Source organism: Apodemus sylvaticus, chromosome 19 (assembly GCF_947179515.1).
Source record: "Apodemus sylvaticus chromosome 19, mApoSyl1.1, whole genome shotgun sequence".
NCBI lineage: Eukaryota > Metazoa > Chordata > Mammalia > Rodentia > Muridae > Apodemus > Apodemus sylvaticus.
This window is the reverse complement of record NC_067490.1, coordinates 26,239,929-26,254,835: the sequence shown is the minus strand read 5'-3', so window position 1 is coordinate 26,254,835 and position 14,907 is coordinate 26,239,929. Positions and strand designations below refer to the sequence as shown.

At 50.3% G+C, this 14,907-nt stretch overlaps 2 protein-coding genes and 1 pseudogene across 7 annotated transcripts in view; all 3 read left to right on the top strand.

Annotated features, from left to right (window-relative positions):
- LOC127669891 (perforin-1-like) overlaps positions 1-7,272 on the top strand; it is a 131,738-nt pseudogene extending 124,466 nt beyond the window's left edge.
- LOC127669889 (perforin-1-like) overlaps positions 1-14,907 on the top strand; it is a 172,655-nt gene that overhangs the window by 89,172 nt on the left and 68,576 nt on the right. Inside the window, exon 1 of one of the 3 annotated variants that reach the window (XM_052164118.1) lies at positions 313-376. The exons of the other annotated variants lie outside the window; for them this stretch is intronic. The gene's annotated coding sequence lies outside the window, so the exon portion shown is untranslated. Of the gene's footprint in view, positions 1-312; positions 377-14,907 lie in introns of those variants that run through there. 3 annotated transcript variants of the gene reach the window in all.
- LOC127669885 (perforin-1-like) overlaps positions 1-14,907 on the top strand; it is a 174,950-nt gene that overhangs the window by 124,460 nt on the left and 35,583 nt on the right. The window contains exon 1 of one of the 4 annotated variants that reach the window (XM_052164112.1): positions 313-376. The exons of the other annotated variants lie outside the window; for them this stretch is intronic. The gene's annotated coding sequence lies outside the window, so the exon portion shown is untranslated. Of the gene's footprint in view, positions 1-312; positions 377-14,907 lie in introns of those variants that run through there. 4 annotated transcript variants of the gene reach the window in all.

Sequence of the window (14,907 nt, the reverse complement as noted above, 5' to 3'; positions counted from 1 at the left end):
CTGGCCCAGCCGCTCAAGCCCAGGCCACTCTTCCTCACCTCTTCCTGACAGCTCATCCCTTCCCACACACTCAACATGGAAGCAGATAGTTCAGTGGGCCTGCTGGTGGAGACCAGAGTCTGTGCCCCGGCAGTTCTGGTTGACAGATGAGCCTCTGGTCTTCACAGCTGACTTCCTGAAGGTTCTCACAAGATAAAGAGGTGACAACGGGGTGGGTGCTGGTGGGGACCTGTGACCACAGCCTGGGGGCAGGGCAGGAAGTGATATGGCATTGGCCTGGGTGGGCCCGCCTGGGGATCAATTGCAGCATTTTAACAGCCTCCACTGGCAACACAGGTGTCCCCTATCCTGCAGTGCCATCTCTGTGGGACTTCAGGTAAGGAGGAGGAAGGGTGGGAAGAAGGGAGGTTGGGATACCCAGGAAAGAGAGTTGGAGGGACATTCAGAAGAAGCAACCAGAAGTGCTAGTCGCCATCTTCCAGCCCATCTCTCATTCCTTCATCAGGTTGGTGACCACTCTGGGGTTCATGTGTAAATGATGACTGTCCGCATCTCAAAGGCTATTTCCAGCAGTTCTGGCAGATAGGGCTCATAAACGATAGAAATGTGCCAAGATGGAGCACGCTTATGACTCTACCATCGGAGAACGTGGTAAACCCCCGTCTCAGAAGATGCCAGGAAGGTTAGGGGAGGGAAGGAAAGGGACAGATGGGAAAAGAAGAAAGAAGCCAAGTAAATAGACTCCATGACAATACAAAGAAGGCCAGAAGGGGACCAATGTCCGTTGGTCAAAGTCACGAGTGTGACAGTCGGCAAAGCAGAGTAACCATGATGCTTGACAGGAATTCTCTGTGGCTTGTTCATCTCCCAGCGTCACACATTACCTGAATTCGTCCTCCAACTCCCTGCTTTGGGTAGAACATGGAAGACTGCAGCTAGGTGTGAGGGAGACCTCTGCTCACCCCGCTCCCTCACGTAAGACCCTGCAGACAGAGGAGAAAAAATGAAAGACCTCCGAGAGCCTTGGAAGGAGCCAGTTCTCCATCTGTGGGTCATGTCAATTGGGGGATGGGGGAAACCTACTTCCGATGGTCTTAGAAACAGCACAATAGCGAAATTACAGTCAGGAAGTCATGAAAATAAATTTATGTTTGGGGGTTTCCAGGACCATTGGAAGTGTGTGTTTTCCCATGGCCAAGATCCACAGGTAGAGAAAGCCTGAGACAGAGAGGAGATAGAAGGAGATTCCAAACCAGGACCTCGGAGCAAGGAAGAGCCTTCTAATGGATCGTTGCCAGGTAGCAGGCAACAGGTAGGTAGGTGCCCATCCTGCCATAGCGTGCAGTACTTGGCAGGGACTGTCAAGACAGAAAGCCTGGGCAGTGGAAGGGCTTGCAAGGGCACACTTAAAGGTCCCCCACTCTACAGCCAAGGGCATCGATACAGGACAGCCTTCATCCATTCTAGAGATGGGGGGGCATTGCAGGTGGCTCAGAGTAGCCCTCACATCTCTAAGGGAGAGAAGGATGTCACCATTGGAATTAGAGATGGAGAGAAATTAAGAATCAGCTCGGAGCCATGCCTGCTGCCACAGACTTGAGATCCTAGCTCCTCCACATGTTCAAGGCTAGCTTAGGCAACACAGTGACTACACAGCTATCCTGAGCTATCCTGAGCAATGATACCTTGTCTCTAACTTAATTGATTAATTAATTAATTAATGAGATGTAGGGTGTAGCTCGCTGGTGGAACTCTTGCCTACAGTGCATCAGGCTCTGGGTCTATTCCCAGAATGGGGGAGGGGAATAAGGTTAGAAAAGTGTCCTTCACTGGGTAAAAAAACACACATCTCCAGAGCCAAAACCTATTACAGATGCTCTGTCCAGGGTCACAGCCTTCACTCTTGATTCCTGCTGGGTCTGAGATGATAAAATCTCAGCACGGTGTTCCTCCTGCCTGTGCCACTCTGGGCCATATGTTTAAATCCCTCTGGGTTTCTCTGTACAGTGGACAAAGCCAGTGCAGCTCTGTCATCGCAATAGCTAAAGAGAAGTTGACTCTGTCTCCTGATGCTCCCCAGTGGTGAGGGAGAGGTCAGCATCCTTCATCCCTGTTCCTACAGCTCCCCAGAGTTTATGACTACTGTGCCTGCAGCATCATGGCCACGTACCTGTTCCTCCTGGGCCTTTTCCTGCTGCTGCCAAGCCCTGTCCCTGCTCCCTGCTACACTGCCACTCGGTCAGAATGCAAGCAGAAGCGCAAGTTCGTGCCAGGTGCATGGTTGGCTGGGGAAGGCATGGATGTGACCACCCTCCGCCGCTCTGGCTCCTTCCCAGTGAACACATGGAAGTTCCTGAGGCCAGACCGCACCTGCACCCTCTGTAAAAACTCCCTAATGAGAGAAGCTATACAGCGCCTACCCGTGGCAATCGCCCACTGGAGGCCTGACAGCTCATACTGCAAACAGTCAAGGTCAGCTCCACGGAGGGCGTGGCCCGGGAGGCAGCTGCTAATATCAAGAACGACTGGCGTGTGGGTCTGGAGGTGAACCCGAAGCCGGAAGCAAAGGTGCACGTGTCCATGGCCGGCTCCCACTCCCAGGTAGCCAATTTTGCAGCCGAGAAGACCCATCAGGACCAGTACAACTTTAATACTGACACAGTGGAGTGTCGCATGTACAGGTAAGATCTGAGGCAGAGGTGAGAGGAACCGGAAGAATGGTGGGACACTCTAAGGGGTCTAGGAGCTCTGGAATAGCAGAGTAGAGTTTACCTACTATTTCACAGGAGGACACCGAATCCTGATCACTGTAGAATCAGTAGTTCTCATGCTCCCTACTGCTGTGATCCTAATACAGCTCCTAATGTGATGACTCCAGACACAAAATGATTTTGTTGCTACTTTTGAACTGTACTTTTGCTACTGTTATGAACCATAACAATCTAATACCCAGCCTGTCTGATATGTGGCCCCTGTAGATTAATTTCTGATGATGTCCTGACCAAAAGGCAGCTAAGGAGAGAGGGCTTATTTTAGTCACCTTTCTGGGTTACCATCTATCATGGCTTGTTCTGTCGCAGCTGATCACATCATACCAACAGTCAAGCGCAGGGAGAAATAACCGAGTTCCTGCCGAGGGCTCAGTCAGCCTTCTCTAGCGTTATACAGTCCAGGGCCCAAAACAGGAAATGGTGCTACCCACTTTCAGCCTGAGTCTTCCCACATCAATTAAGGCAATCAAGACAATCCTCTACAGGCAAGACCGCAGGCTGATCTGATCTAGACAGTCCCTAAGAAACTCTCCCCAAGTGATTTTAGGTTGTATCAAGATGACAATGAAAACCTACAGTGGCACTGTTGTTTAGATGCCAGACCCGATAGCCCTAGCTATCTGTCTATCATCTAATTCTCTATCATCTATCTATCTACCATCATTATCTATCACCTATCAATCATCTATCTTTGTAGCAACATATCTATCTATGTAACTGTGTGTGTGTCTATTTAACTGTATTATGTATCATCTATGTATGTATGTATGTATGTATGTATGTACATATGCATGTATGTATTTATCTACTGTGTATATAAGTATCTATGTATCTATCATCTATATATGTATGTATGTATCTGTCTGTTTCTCTGTCTATCACCTATATATCATCTATCTGTCTGTCTATCATATATACATACACCTACACACACACACACACACACACACACACACACATATATATATATATATATATATATATATATATATATATATATATATATATATATATATATAAAATGTATCTATGACAGGCTTCCTCTATGCATGAGCACCTACATCCAGAGAAAAGGAGGATGAAAGCAGGATTGTCCCTGAGCCCTAGCTTGATGACATGTAAACACAGGCAGTGAGCACCTAAGCCCTCTCTCCCAGGCATTGCAGACCAACCGTGGAGTCTTACTGGGTAAGGACAGGAGGCCTGGCCGTGTCCTTCTTCCTCACTGCGTGGATACACAGTGACACCATGGAGCCTGCACTAGTTTCTCAGGCTTAAAAAAAAAAGATTTTATTTTGGAAGTTTCTCTGTATCTCTGCCTGTCTTGGAACTCACTCAGTAGATCAGGCTGGCCTTGAACTCAGAGAGATCTGCCTCCCTCTTCCTCCGAGTGCTGGCATTAAAGACTTGCATAACCACCACCTGGCATTTAAAAAATATTTCTTTACTTTTTTGTGTATTTTTTTTAGTGTGCGAATGTGTATCTGTGTGTTGCAGCAAGTGTGAGGAGATCAGAGGACAACCTGTGGGCATCATTTCTTCTGCTTCTACTAAGTGGGTTCTGGGGATTGAACTTGGGTTGGCAGGGTTAGCAGCAAGCTTTAACTCTACTCCCTACTGCACATTCACATACTTTCCACTTTTTAGATAGCATATCTTAATTCTAAATTTTAACAGTAGGTTTCAGTAAATGTAAATATTTTTTATTATTTTTTATATTCTTTGTTTACATTCCAAATGATTTCCCTTTTCCTGGATCCCCCCACCCCACAAGTCCCATAAACCCTCATCCCTCTGCCCTTTCCCCAATCAATCCCCTCCCACTTCTCTGTCCTGGTAATCCTCTACATTGCTTCATCAAGCCTTTCCAGGACCAGGGCCCTCTCCTTCCTTCTTCTTGGGAATCATTTGATATGTTATTAGCAGCTTGGGTATTCAGAGCTTCTGGGCTAATATCCACTTATCAGTGACTGCATTTCATGTGTGTCCTTTTGTGATTGGGTTACCTCACTTAGGATGATATTTTCCAGTTCAAACCATTTGCCTAAGATTTCATGAATTCATTGTTTTTAATTGTTGAGTAGTATTCCACTGTGTAAATATACTACGTTTTCTGTATCCATTCCTCCATTGAGGTACATTTAGGATTTTTCCAGCTTCTGGCTATTATAAACAAGGCTGCTATGAACATAACAACCCTGAGATTTCACCTCCCACCAGTCAGAATGGCTAAGATTAAAAACTCAGGAGACAGCAGGTGTTGGCAAGGATGTGGAGAAAGAGGACCACTCCTCCACTGCTGGTGGGATTGCAAGCTGGTACAAGCACTTTGGAAATCAGTCTGGTGGTTCCTCAGAAAACTGGGAATGACACTTCCGGAGGACCCTGCTATACCACTCCTGGGCCACCATACCCAGAACATTCCCCGGCATGCACAAGAACACATGTACATATTTTAATCACAATCTTTTTTATCCTAACTCTTCCTATCCCATTTGTTTTTCCCCCAGCTAGCCCCAGTGTACTTTCATGTCTGTGTGTATAGATGGGGAGAGGGGTCTTGAAGGTGCTATTGAATCAGGGAAATGCCACCCACACAGGTCCTCTAATGCTCTGCCCTCTCCACAGCGTTCGCCTAGCACAAAACCCTCCACTGCACTCTGACTTCAGAAGGGCACTCAGAGCCCTTCCCCCCACCTTCAACAGCTCCACGGAGCATGCGTATCGCAGGCTCATCTCCTCCTACGGCACCCACTTTATTTCGGCTATGGACCTAGGTGGCCGCATCTCAGCCCTCACGGCCCTGCGCACCTGTCAGCTGACCCTGGACGGGCTCACAGCTGATGAGGTAGCAGACTGCCTGAAGGTGGAGGCCCAGGTCAGCATCGGTGGCCAAGCCAGCGCCTCAAGCGAATACAAGGCCTGTGAGGAGAAGAAGAAACAGCACAAAATCACCACCTCTTTCCACCAGACCTACCGCGAACGTCACGTCGAAGTGCTCGGTGGCCCCCTTGACTCCACGCATGATCTGCTCTTTGGGAACCAAGCTACACCAGAGCAGTTCTCAACCTGGGTAGCCTCACTGCCCAGAAGCCCTGGACTGGTGGACTACAGTCTGGAGCCCCTGCACACATTACTGGAAGACCTGGACCCGAAGCGGGAGGCACTGAGACAGGCAATCAGTCATTATGTGATGAGCAGGGCCCGCTGGCGGAACTGTAGCCGGCCCTGTGGGCCAGGCCAGCATAAGAGTAGTCGTGATTCATGCCAGTGTGTGTGCCAGGATTCGAAGGTCACCAACCAGGACTGCTGTCCACGCCAGAGGGGCTTGGCCCACCTGAATGTAAGCAATTTTGAGGCAGAGGGTCTGTGGGGAGACTACATCACTGCTACTGATGCCTACCTAAAGATCTTCTTTGGTGGCCAGGAGTACAGGACCGAAGTCGTTTGGAACAATAACAATCCCAGGTGGCCTAAAGGGAGGGACTTTGGGAATGTGCTCCTGTCTACGGGGGGACCCCTCAGGGTGCAGGTCTGGGATGCTGACAATGGCTGGGATGATGACCTTCTTGGTTCATGTGACCAGAAACCCCGGTCTGGTTCCCATGAGGTGACCTGTAACCTGAACCACGGCAGCCTAAAATTCCGCTACCAGGTCCAGTGTTTGCCCCATCTCACTGGAGAGACCTGCCTGGAGTATGCCCCCCACGGGCTTCTGGGAGATCCTCCAGGAAACCGCAGTGGGGCAGTTTGGTAAAAATAATAATACTAATAACATGCCTGAGAGCTGGGCGTAGTAGCACACGCCTTTATTCCCAGCATTGGGGAGGCAGAGACAGGTGGATCTCTATGGGTTCGAGCCCAGCCTGGTCTATATAGTGAGACCCTGTCTCAAGAAAGCAAGCAACAAAACTGGGATGCTCAACTGACTTCTCCCAGGGGAGCCACAGAGGGTCTAATATGCAGTAAAGTGACCGGAGCCTGTCACTAGAGGGGCTGAGTTTGTACCATAGAGCTCTGCTGACTCCCTTCCACACTGCCTCAGCCCCCAGTGTCCCCAAGCTTGGCAACTACTGCTGCTTAGCTTAAACCTTGGCCAGAAGCCCAGCCCAAGGCCAGATACTGTCCCCACCCAGCTTCAAATCCCTCCCTCCTTGGCATAGCAAGATCATCTGTCAGACAATTCCTGTGTCGCTATTCCTATGTGCCTTTTGTCCCTCGTTCTGCTCCTGACGATTGAAGGTCTGTGTCAGCAAGCACATGACGTGACAGCGGACTATAAATATGATGTGACAGTAAGTATGCTGGTGGCCTGGTGACAGAGAAGAGGGGACAAACGATGCCCTGAGATAGGTGTCTGTGTTCAACAACCAGTTTTATAAAATGGACAGTCAGATACTGGAAGTGAACTGCTTTCTCTAATTCTGCTGGTCATGCGGGACCCCCATCCCTCATCCTCTGAGTCAAGAAACAGTAGCATAAATGTGGCAATAAATCATGATAGGCATTCGGTGTCTGGCTGAAAGACAATGTGGAACGGTGGGGAGTGCGGTGAACTGGCAGGAGCATCCTGAAGTCATTGCAGCTCTATGTGGGAAATTTGAGCACAGGACACAGGGTCTTCTCACTTCATTTATTTACATTTATCTATTTGTGTGTGTATAAGTGTGTATGTGTATATATGTCAGTATTCATGTGTGTATACATGTGTGTATATGTATCTGTGTATGCATGTATGTATATGTATGTGTGTTTGTGTGTGTATGTGTATATGTCTGTCTGTATGTATGTATGTTTATATGTGTATGCATGTGTATATGTGTGGATACATGGATGTATGCTTATATGTATATACATGTTTATATGCATGTGTGTATGTATGTGTGTGTGTTTGCATTTGTGTATAGGTATGTTTGTATGTTTATATATGTATGTGTATATGTACAGTGTACTTACATATATAAATTTAAATTAAATTTAAAAAAGAGCAGGTGCACATACACACACACATACACACACACACACCTCATACACATCTGTCTAAGTTAGGGTTTCTATTTCTGTGATAAAACATCATGATCAAAACAATTGTGGAGGAAAGGGATGATAAATAATCGTGGTAAGATTGCTTTCCAGTTCCTCGTCTGGAGAAGTCAGGACAGGAACTTGAGGCAGAAACCTGGAGGTAAGAGCTGAAGGTCCTGCTCACTGACTTGCTCCCAGGTTTCCTCAGTGTGTGTTCTTACAGAGCCCGGGACCACCAGCCCAGCGTGAGATCACTCACAGTAAGCTGGGCCCTCCCACCCTGATCATCAGTCAGGAAGATGTGCCACAGGCTTGCCCTCAGGACGCCCCACTGGGGAAATGTCCTGGCTTGAGCTTCCCTCTTCCAAAGTGACTCTAGCTTGTGGCATAAAACTGGCCAGCACAAGATACCCACATGCAGAAAGAAGTTTAGGACTAGGCTTATGATAAAGTAGAGCTGGCTTCTCTAAGAGACTCACCGGAAGTGAGACATGCTCAACTGTTCCGCTCTATAATGGAGGGTCCCAACTCACTGTCCCAACAGGAGCCATATGGACCGTTCTGATGGCTCAGGTTACGCCTCCAAAGATGCTGAGTCTCCACCCCACTCCCCGTTTCTCTCACGTTTGTTTCAAGATGTGTGTGTGTGTGTGTGTGTGCATGTGTGAGCTGATAATTAAATGGAAAATTGGTCAGTATCACTGGCCATTAGGGAGCCTCAAAGTCAAACCAGCTGATGGTGGGTGTCCACCATGGGCAGGGGAGCTGACTGTTGACGCTCCCTCATGGAAGGTGGGAAGACGAGCTGGACTTTCCCCTGAGGTTCCGGCTGCTCCTCACACCCACTTGAAGGCAGTTCTGCCATAACTGCATGTGTTCTTGGGGCTTGGGGTGAGGGTGGTGAAGCAGTATACAGGCCCAGGAAGACAAGTCAGGTGGGGGCATATACATATACATATACATATACATATACATATACATAGTGTGTATATTTATATAAGTATGTTTGTATATATACATATATGTATTCACATATATATATGTGTGTGGGTGTTTGTGTGTGTGTGTGTATGTGTGTGTGTTTATATATATCTGTAAAAAGGATGTGGTCTGTCATGGTGACCGGAGCAGTGGAAGCCCATTGAGTTGAAGGTGAGAATGGACAGGAAGTGAGGCTGGACACTAAGATCTCAAGGCCTGCTCCCAGCAGGACCCATCCTCCAGTGGTGGGTGCACATCTGCAATCTTCAAACACACAGTGCCACCCACAGGGGACAAAGTGTCCAAATACTCAGGCCAATGGGGGATGTCTGACATCCAAACCAAAATGGTATAAATGCAAAGGGGATGGCAACAGGACTTGGGGGCACTGAGCGGGGCTCACAGTGTCTACAGAGGAAGAGTGGCTGAGGCCTGTCCTCCTCAAGAGGCCCTAAGTCCACTCTGAGTGTCTTTCCTTCTCAAAAGCTGTAATAACATCTCCAGCTCTGCTCCATCACAAGGCTGGACCTGGGATATTCTCTCCATCCCCCCATCTCTCTCTCTCTCTCTCTCTCTCTCTCTCTCTCTCTCTCTCTGTGTGTGTGTATGCGTGTGTGTGTGTGTATGTGTGTGTGTGTGTGTATGTGTCTGTGAGTGTGTGTGTCTGTGTGTGTGTGTGGATATGTTGTGCTGGTTAGTTTTATGTCAACTTGACAGAGGAGAGGCATTTGGGAAGAGGGGGCCTTAAGTGAGGAAATACACACACACACACAGACACACTAGATTAGCCTGAGGGCTAGCCTCTGGTACATTGTCTTGATGGACAGTTGATGGTGGATCACCACGACCACCTTAGACATCCAGCATGAGATGGTGGGCTGTGACTGATGACAAGGACGGGGACATGACAACTATGACACCCGCAGCCTCTCAGCATCAGGGGTGCTGGTATCAAGGCCATTCCATTCACATGCATCCACCTAGACTCTGGGGCACACACTTATCCGCATGGCTTCCATGACTGCCTCAGACTAAAGACCAACCAACAAAGCGGCACGTTACACGTTTGTACTGTTTTTAATGCTCAAAAGCTCTGTACAAAAACAAAAAACAAAAACAGAAAATCATAAATGATTCCTCACAACACCCCTGTGAGGTAGGTAGGCAAGTATTATTCTCCAATTTTACAAACAGAGAAACTGAGGCAGAGGGGTACAGTGACCTGCCACTGGTCCCAGCATATCCCCAAGTCAGTGTCAACCACAAAACTGTGACTGGTCTCTCTGGCCTCCGACTCCTTGGCTAGACTTTTTCTGAACAAAGCTGACTTGCACAAAACAGACACCAGCAAACCTGAGAAGCCATGGACAGACATACAGCAGCTTGCAAAAGAATTCAGCTAAGAGGGTCTCCACTTCCCCAGGCTGGAAACAACTTTGACATCTTCAAATAGCACAGCTAACAGCTGACATCCTCCATGAAGGACGGGCACCCAGAGATTCATCGCTCTCCTTCAAGAAGTTAAGACAGGTAGCCAGGCCCCCGGACTCAGGAGTTCAACCACTAGTTGTGGCAAACTTCAGTCCCAGCTGAGACTCACCAAGCACAGCCCTCTCTGCCCCTCTTCCCACTGTGTGAACAAAGCTCGCTCCTCAGTGTCATCTCAGTGTGACTCAGCGAAAGCAGCCCAGGGATCCTGGCAGGGGTCAGCCTGGATTCTAAGGCCTGACAAGCCACCAGGTCCTGTGTCCACAGAGTCTCTCCCAAGAGTCACCTCGATCCCGTTAACAGGCTTACAACCCTCGGCAGGATGCTCTTCACCATCTCCATGGCCTCTGTGAGTTCTTTCCCCACACTGGGAGGGCCTCCCTGATGTTTCCAACTCCCTGGGCTCATCTGCCAGCTTAGGGGAGGAACTGGGGAAAGACAGGTAGAAGAGAAGGGGAGTCATCCCCTCAGTCTTCCAGACCTGCGACACTCGAGAGCCAGAAGGAGCTGGGCAGAGCTGCCTCAACACAGACCTGCCCGGCTCGCCATCCTCCTCAGGTAGCTGCTTGGGCTGAAAGGCAGAGGCAGAGGCAGGAGCAAGCCAGTCAGAGGAAGGAAGTGAAAATGCAAACATGGCCAGCCTGCTGCCCGCCCAGGCAGTCTGATGACCAACGGTGAAGAGAGGACAGAGGTGGTGACTGGCTGCTAGGGGAGTGAGCTCTCTGAAGGTTGTTTGCCAGCTGGTCTGTGAGGTACACGCACTGGGCCTTACCAGAAGACATTACACACCCATAGGGTTGACAGAAAATGGCAGTGCTGTCTATATATTCAATGTATATATTGGTAGGGTTACCAAAAAAACCCTCTTTCCAAAAGCTTTCAGCCCCTCAAGTCTAACCAGGAAGCTGACAAGTGTCCTTCAGAAGCAATGAGACCCTCAGGTTCCCCCTCCCCGGCCTGCCTAGCAAGAGCAAGGGGGCCTACAGGAAGTCCCCAAGGTCGCAGGGCTCCGGGTCTCGACTTTGCTCCTGCCAGCGGTAGCGGAGCCGTGACAGGGGCTGGTCGTCCATGCTCTCCAGCTCAGGGAAGGCCAGCTGGTTGAGGATCTCGTAGATGCCAGCTCTGGTTGCCACCTGGACAGGGCAGAAATGGGGCAGAGCATCAGAGGTGGAGGTGTCATCTGGCCTACTGTCCCCAAGCCACCCTCCCCCCTTGCTAAGCTCGGGAGGCATTTTGGGGAGTCTTGGGCCAGAAATGTCCTCAGGCAAGCTCTGCAGTTTCCACAAACCTGCATGTCCATCTATAACCACCATGGTCCACGGTCCCTACAGGCCTCACTCCTGGATCTGCATGGAGCATGCTGTGCAGATATATGAGGCACTGGGCATGACTGGGAGACCTCGGCGGCACTGGCCTGGCCAATCCAGCAAACCACATTTGGGCAGGGAGGCTCCAGAGGCAGTATGGACTCCAGAGCTGACATCCCTTCCCTATGGATGGGAAGTCACCCAAGTCGTCTGGCTTTCTGTGACATGGAGCTGGGAGCCCAGTAGCCTGGACCTTGGCCCATGTCCCAACCATCCCCAACACCTTACTGGGAACAATTCCACCTGGTCAATGAGATGATATTGTCCTTGCTGTCCCCAGGCATGCTCACCCCTACCTCTGTCTGTCCCAGTAAATGGACTGAGGACCCCTGAGTTAGAGTAACACTCCTGCCTAAGTGAGCACCTCTGCCCTTGATCTCCATCCACATCTAGTCCTAAAAGTAGCTAGAGGAGAGAACAAATGTGCCCTCAGGTTCATAATCTAAGAACTCAAGCAGAAATTGTCCTTGTTTCCAGGCTGGGTATGTAGCTGTTAGTAGTGTGCTTGCCTGGCAAGTATATTGGCCTTGGGGTTGAACCCCAGTAAACATAGGAAACAACCGGGCATGGCATTAAGTCCCAGGAATGCCTATAATCCCAAGAAGGTAGAAGCAGGAAGATCAGAAGCCATCCTCTGCGACATAGTGAGTTTGGGGCCAGTTTGGGTTACATGAGATCTTCCCACCTACATTCCATCCCTGGGCTCAAAGAGGAAGCCAAGCCTGGACCTGCTCATCAGGGGGGTCTCAACAGAGCCCTCGTCAGATCTTCTGACTGAGCGCTGACCCTCAAGCAGGAAGATTCACTTCACGCGCTTCCCCACACGGACACCCAAGACCAGCACCAAGGTGCAGCCTCGGCCGCCTGCTTCCCCGCCTCGCTGGCCCTGCTCCCTGCAGTTCTGAACACACCTCCATCCAGTCCTGAGCCCCTGAACCTGTCCTCTACCCACTGCGGCTGAGTCCTCTCGCCCCATCCCCCCACCCACTCACATCCTGGTAGCTAAATGTGGACCTGAAACCATATTACAACAGCCAATGGACGGTGAGGTTAGCGGGCCAGCCTCCTGGCTGAGGGGTAATGACAGGCTACTTTCCTGGGAGGAACCGACCTCTCTCTTGACCGGCAGACGCCAGGATCGATTGGAATATCAAGCATAGAAGGATCACAGAGACCTCAAGAAAGGAGGAAGAATAAACAGTTTCCAGGACAATTGTTAAGTCCCCGGACCTCTACACAGACCCCTCTTGCCAGCTCTGGCATAGGCACTACACACATGTCAAAGACTTGTCACTGCTTTCCCACGGGACAATAACTCCTCTGATACTATTCTACTGCTTAGAAGGCTTCCGGCCTCATCCATATCCAAAGTCATAGTTGGAAGAACATAGGATCAGGACAAACAACCTTGTCCTTGGACTTCATAGGAAACACATGGGAGTTGAATAGAATAACGGACCAAAGTGTCCAGGTGATAGGCAGTGCTGGCCATGAGACACACAGAGCAAGCTCTGAGAAGATGCCCGTTTCACCCCTTTGTCTCCCTCCCCCATCATTCATGTACTCAGCTGCCACACATATCAGCTCTCTACCTAGTGAGACACTAGGCAAGGGACACAATAGCTGAGTGGGAGCCAATCCCCTAGGAAAGTAGGGGATTCCATATGGGAGCCTGTCACCTGGGACTTAAAGAGCATACTCAGGCACCAGGGGGAAAGATACAGCTGGCCTTACGAGCTCACCACCCCCAGGCCTGTTAGTCTGTCTCAGCAGCTTTTCTGACCTCCTGCATCCAGGTGCTGAAAGGCCTCTGCCAGGAGCTGGCCTTCTCCAGGCGAAGGTAGGCGTTAAAGAGGATCAGGTAGATGTAGCGCTCCAGGTATTGCAGGCTCCGCAGGTGCAACCTCTGAGCCTCCTGTGTCTCTTTGGTGGCCTTTGCCTGAAGGACAAGGAGGATGGTGTCATCAAGGAGAACCATTCTTTAGCACAGACATGCTCACTCACAGCCTGAGCACCCAAGCAGAGTGATTTCACTGGCAGGGCCTGGAGTGTTGCCCGGACACAGAGGAGACCCATGGGGCCCACCAGTTCCTAGGAATGTGGGGGTCTCAAATCCACTTCCTACTGAGAAGAAAGTCCTCTACTTCCTCTCTGAAGACCATGCTGCTCCAAAGCCAGGCTGTCTGCTAGGAGCATCTGAGGTATATGGGTGAGATGCTCATCTCACGGTCCCCTAGGAAGGACCCTGATGCCAATTCCTGACAACACAGTCCCCAGTCTCCCAGGACTGCATCCTCTCTCCCAGTAGCCCCAGCATTCCTGCAGAGGCAGATGAGGCTTTGATCATGGCCCAGCAGGGAACAATGGCATAGAGCTCTCGATTGAGGAGACCGCCTTACAACCTGCTCCTCAGCCCAGCTCCTTTCTGACTGAAAAGGGAGAAAGCCCATCTTGGTAACTGACCCCACCTGCCCTCAATCTGACTCCCTTGCCTGTTTCTCCACAGTCCTGGATCTGGGGTGGCAGGAATGGACACTCAGACCTTAGAGATCCACCCGAGTTTGGGGACAGATAAGAGAGAGGATGAGGTCTGGGTGGAGTGGGGATGTCTGACTTTAGAGAGCTCTCCCAGGCATCTTCTCTGGAAATGCTACCATCTCAGGTCACATGACAGAAAACAGGAGGTGGCAGAGCTGATAAACGGAGATCTCCCTAGGGAAGACAGGAGTCCGGCTAGGCAGTGAGAGTGTGCACACACTCGGGGCAGCAACAAGGACAGTGACAAATGTAGGAGGGAGCTGTGGCCTGCTGTCCTGGGAGGAAGGAGAATGTCCCAGTGCCCCCTTAAAATGCAAGTGCCCGGGCTCAACCGCGATCAGTCAGTGAGGGTCTCAGAGGGTTGGGGAGTGGGCGGGTGAGGACCCGGGACTCCTCAGAGCCAAAACTGGGCACATGGGATGCAGCATTGGAAGTCACTGAAGGACTGGTAGTGTGGGCAGCCTCTTGGAAGAGGAACACATGGAGGGAGACCCATGTGCAAGAGAAAGGGAGACTTTAAAGGGAAATGCTTGCAAGGTTCTCCTGGGCAGAGAAGCATGCCAGGGGAACTCAAATGCGAACCCCAGAGGGAGGTCACCCAGACCTGAACTATCCTACCTTACCACCCTCAGGCCTCCACCCAGATCCACCACACCTCTCTGATCCAGAAACAGTGTGACACGGGGTGGGGGTGGGGGAGTCCCTCGAGTGATGGCACTATCTGTGGAAGGGCACAG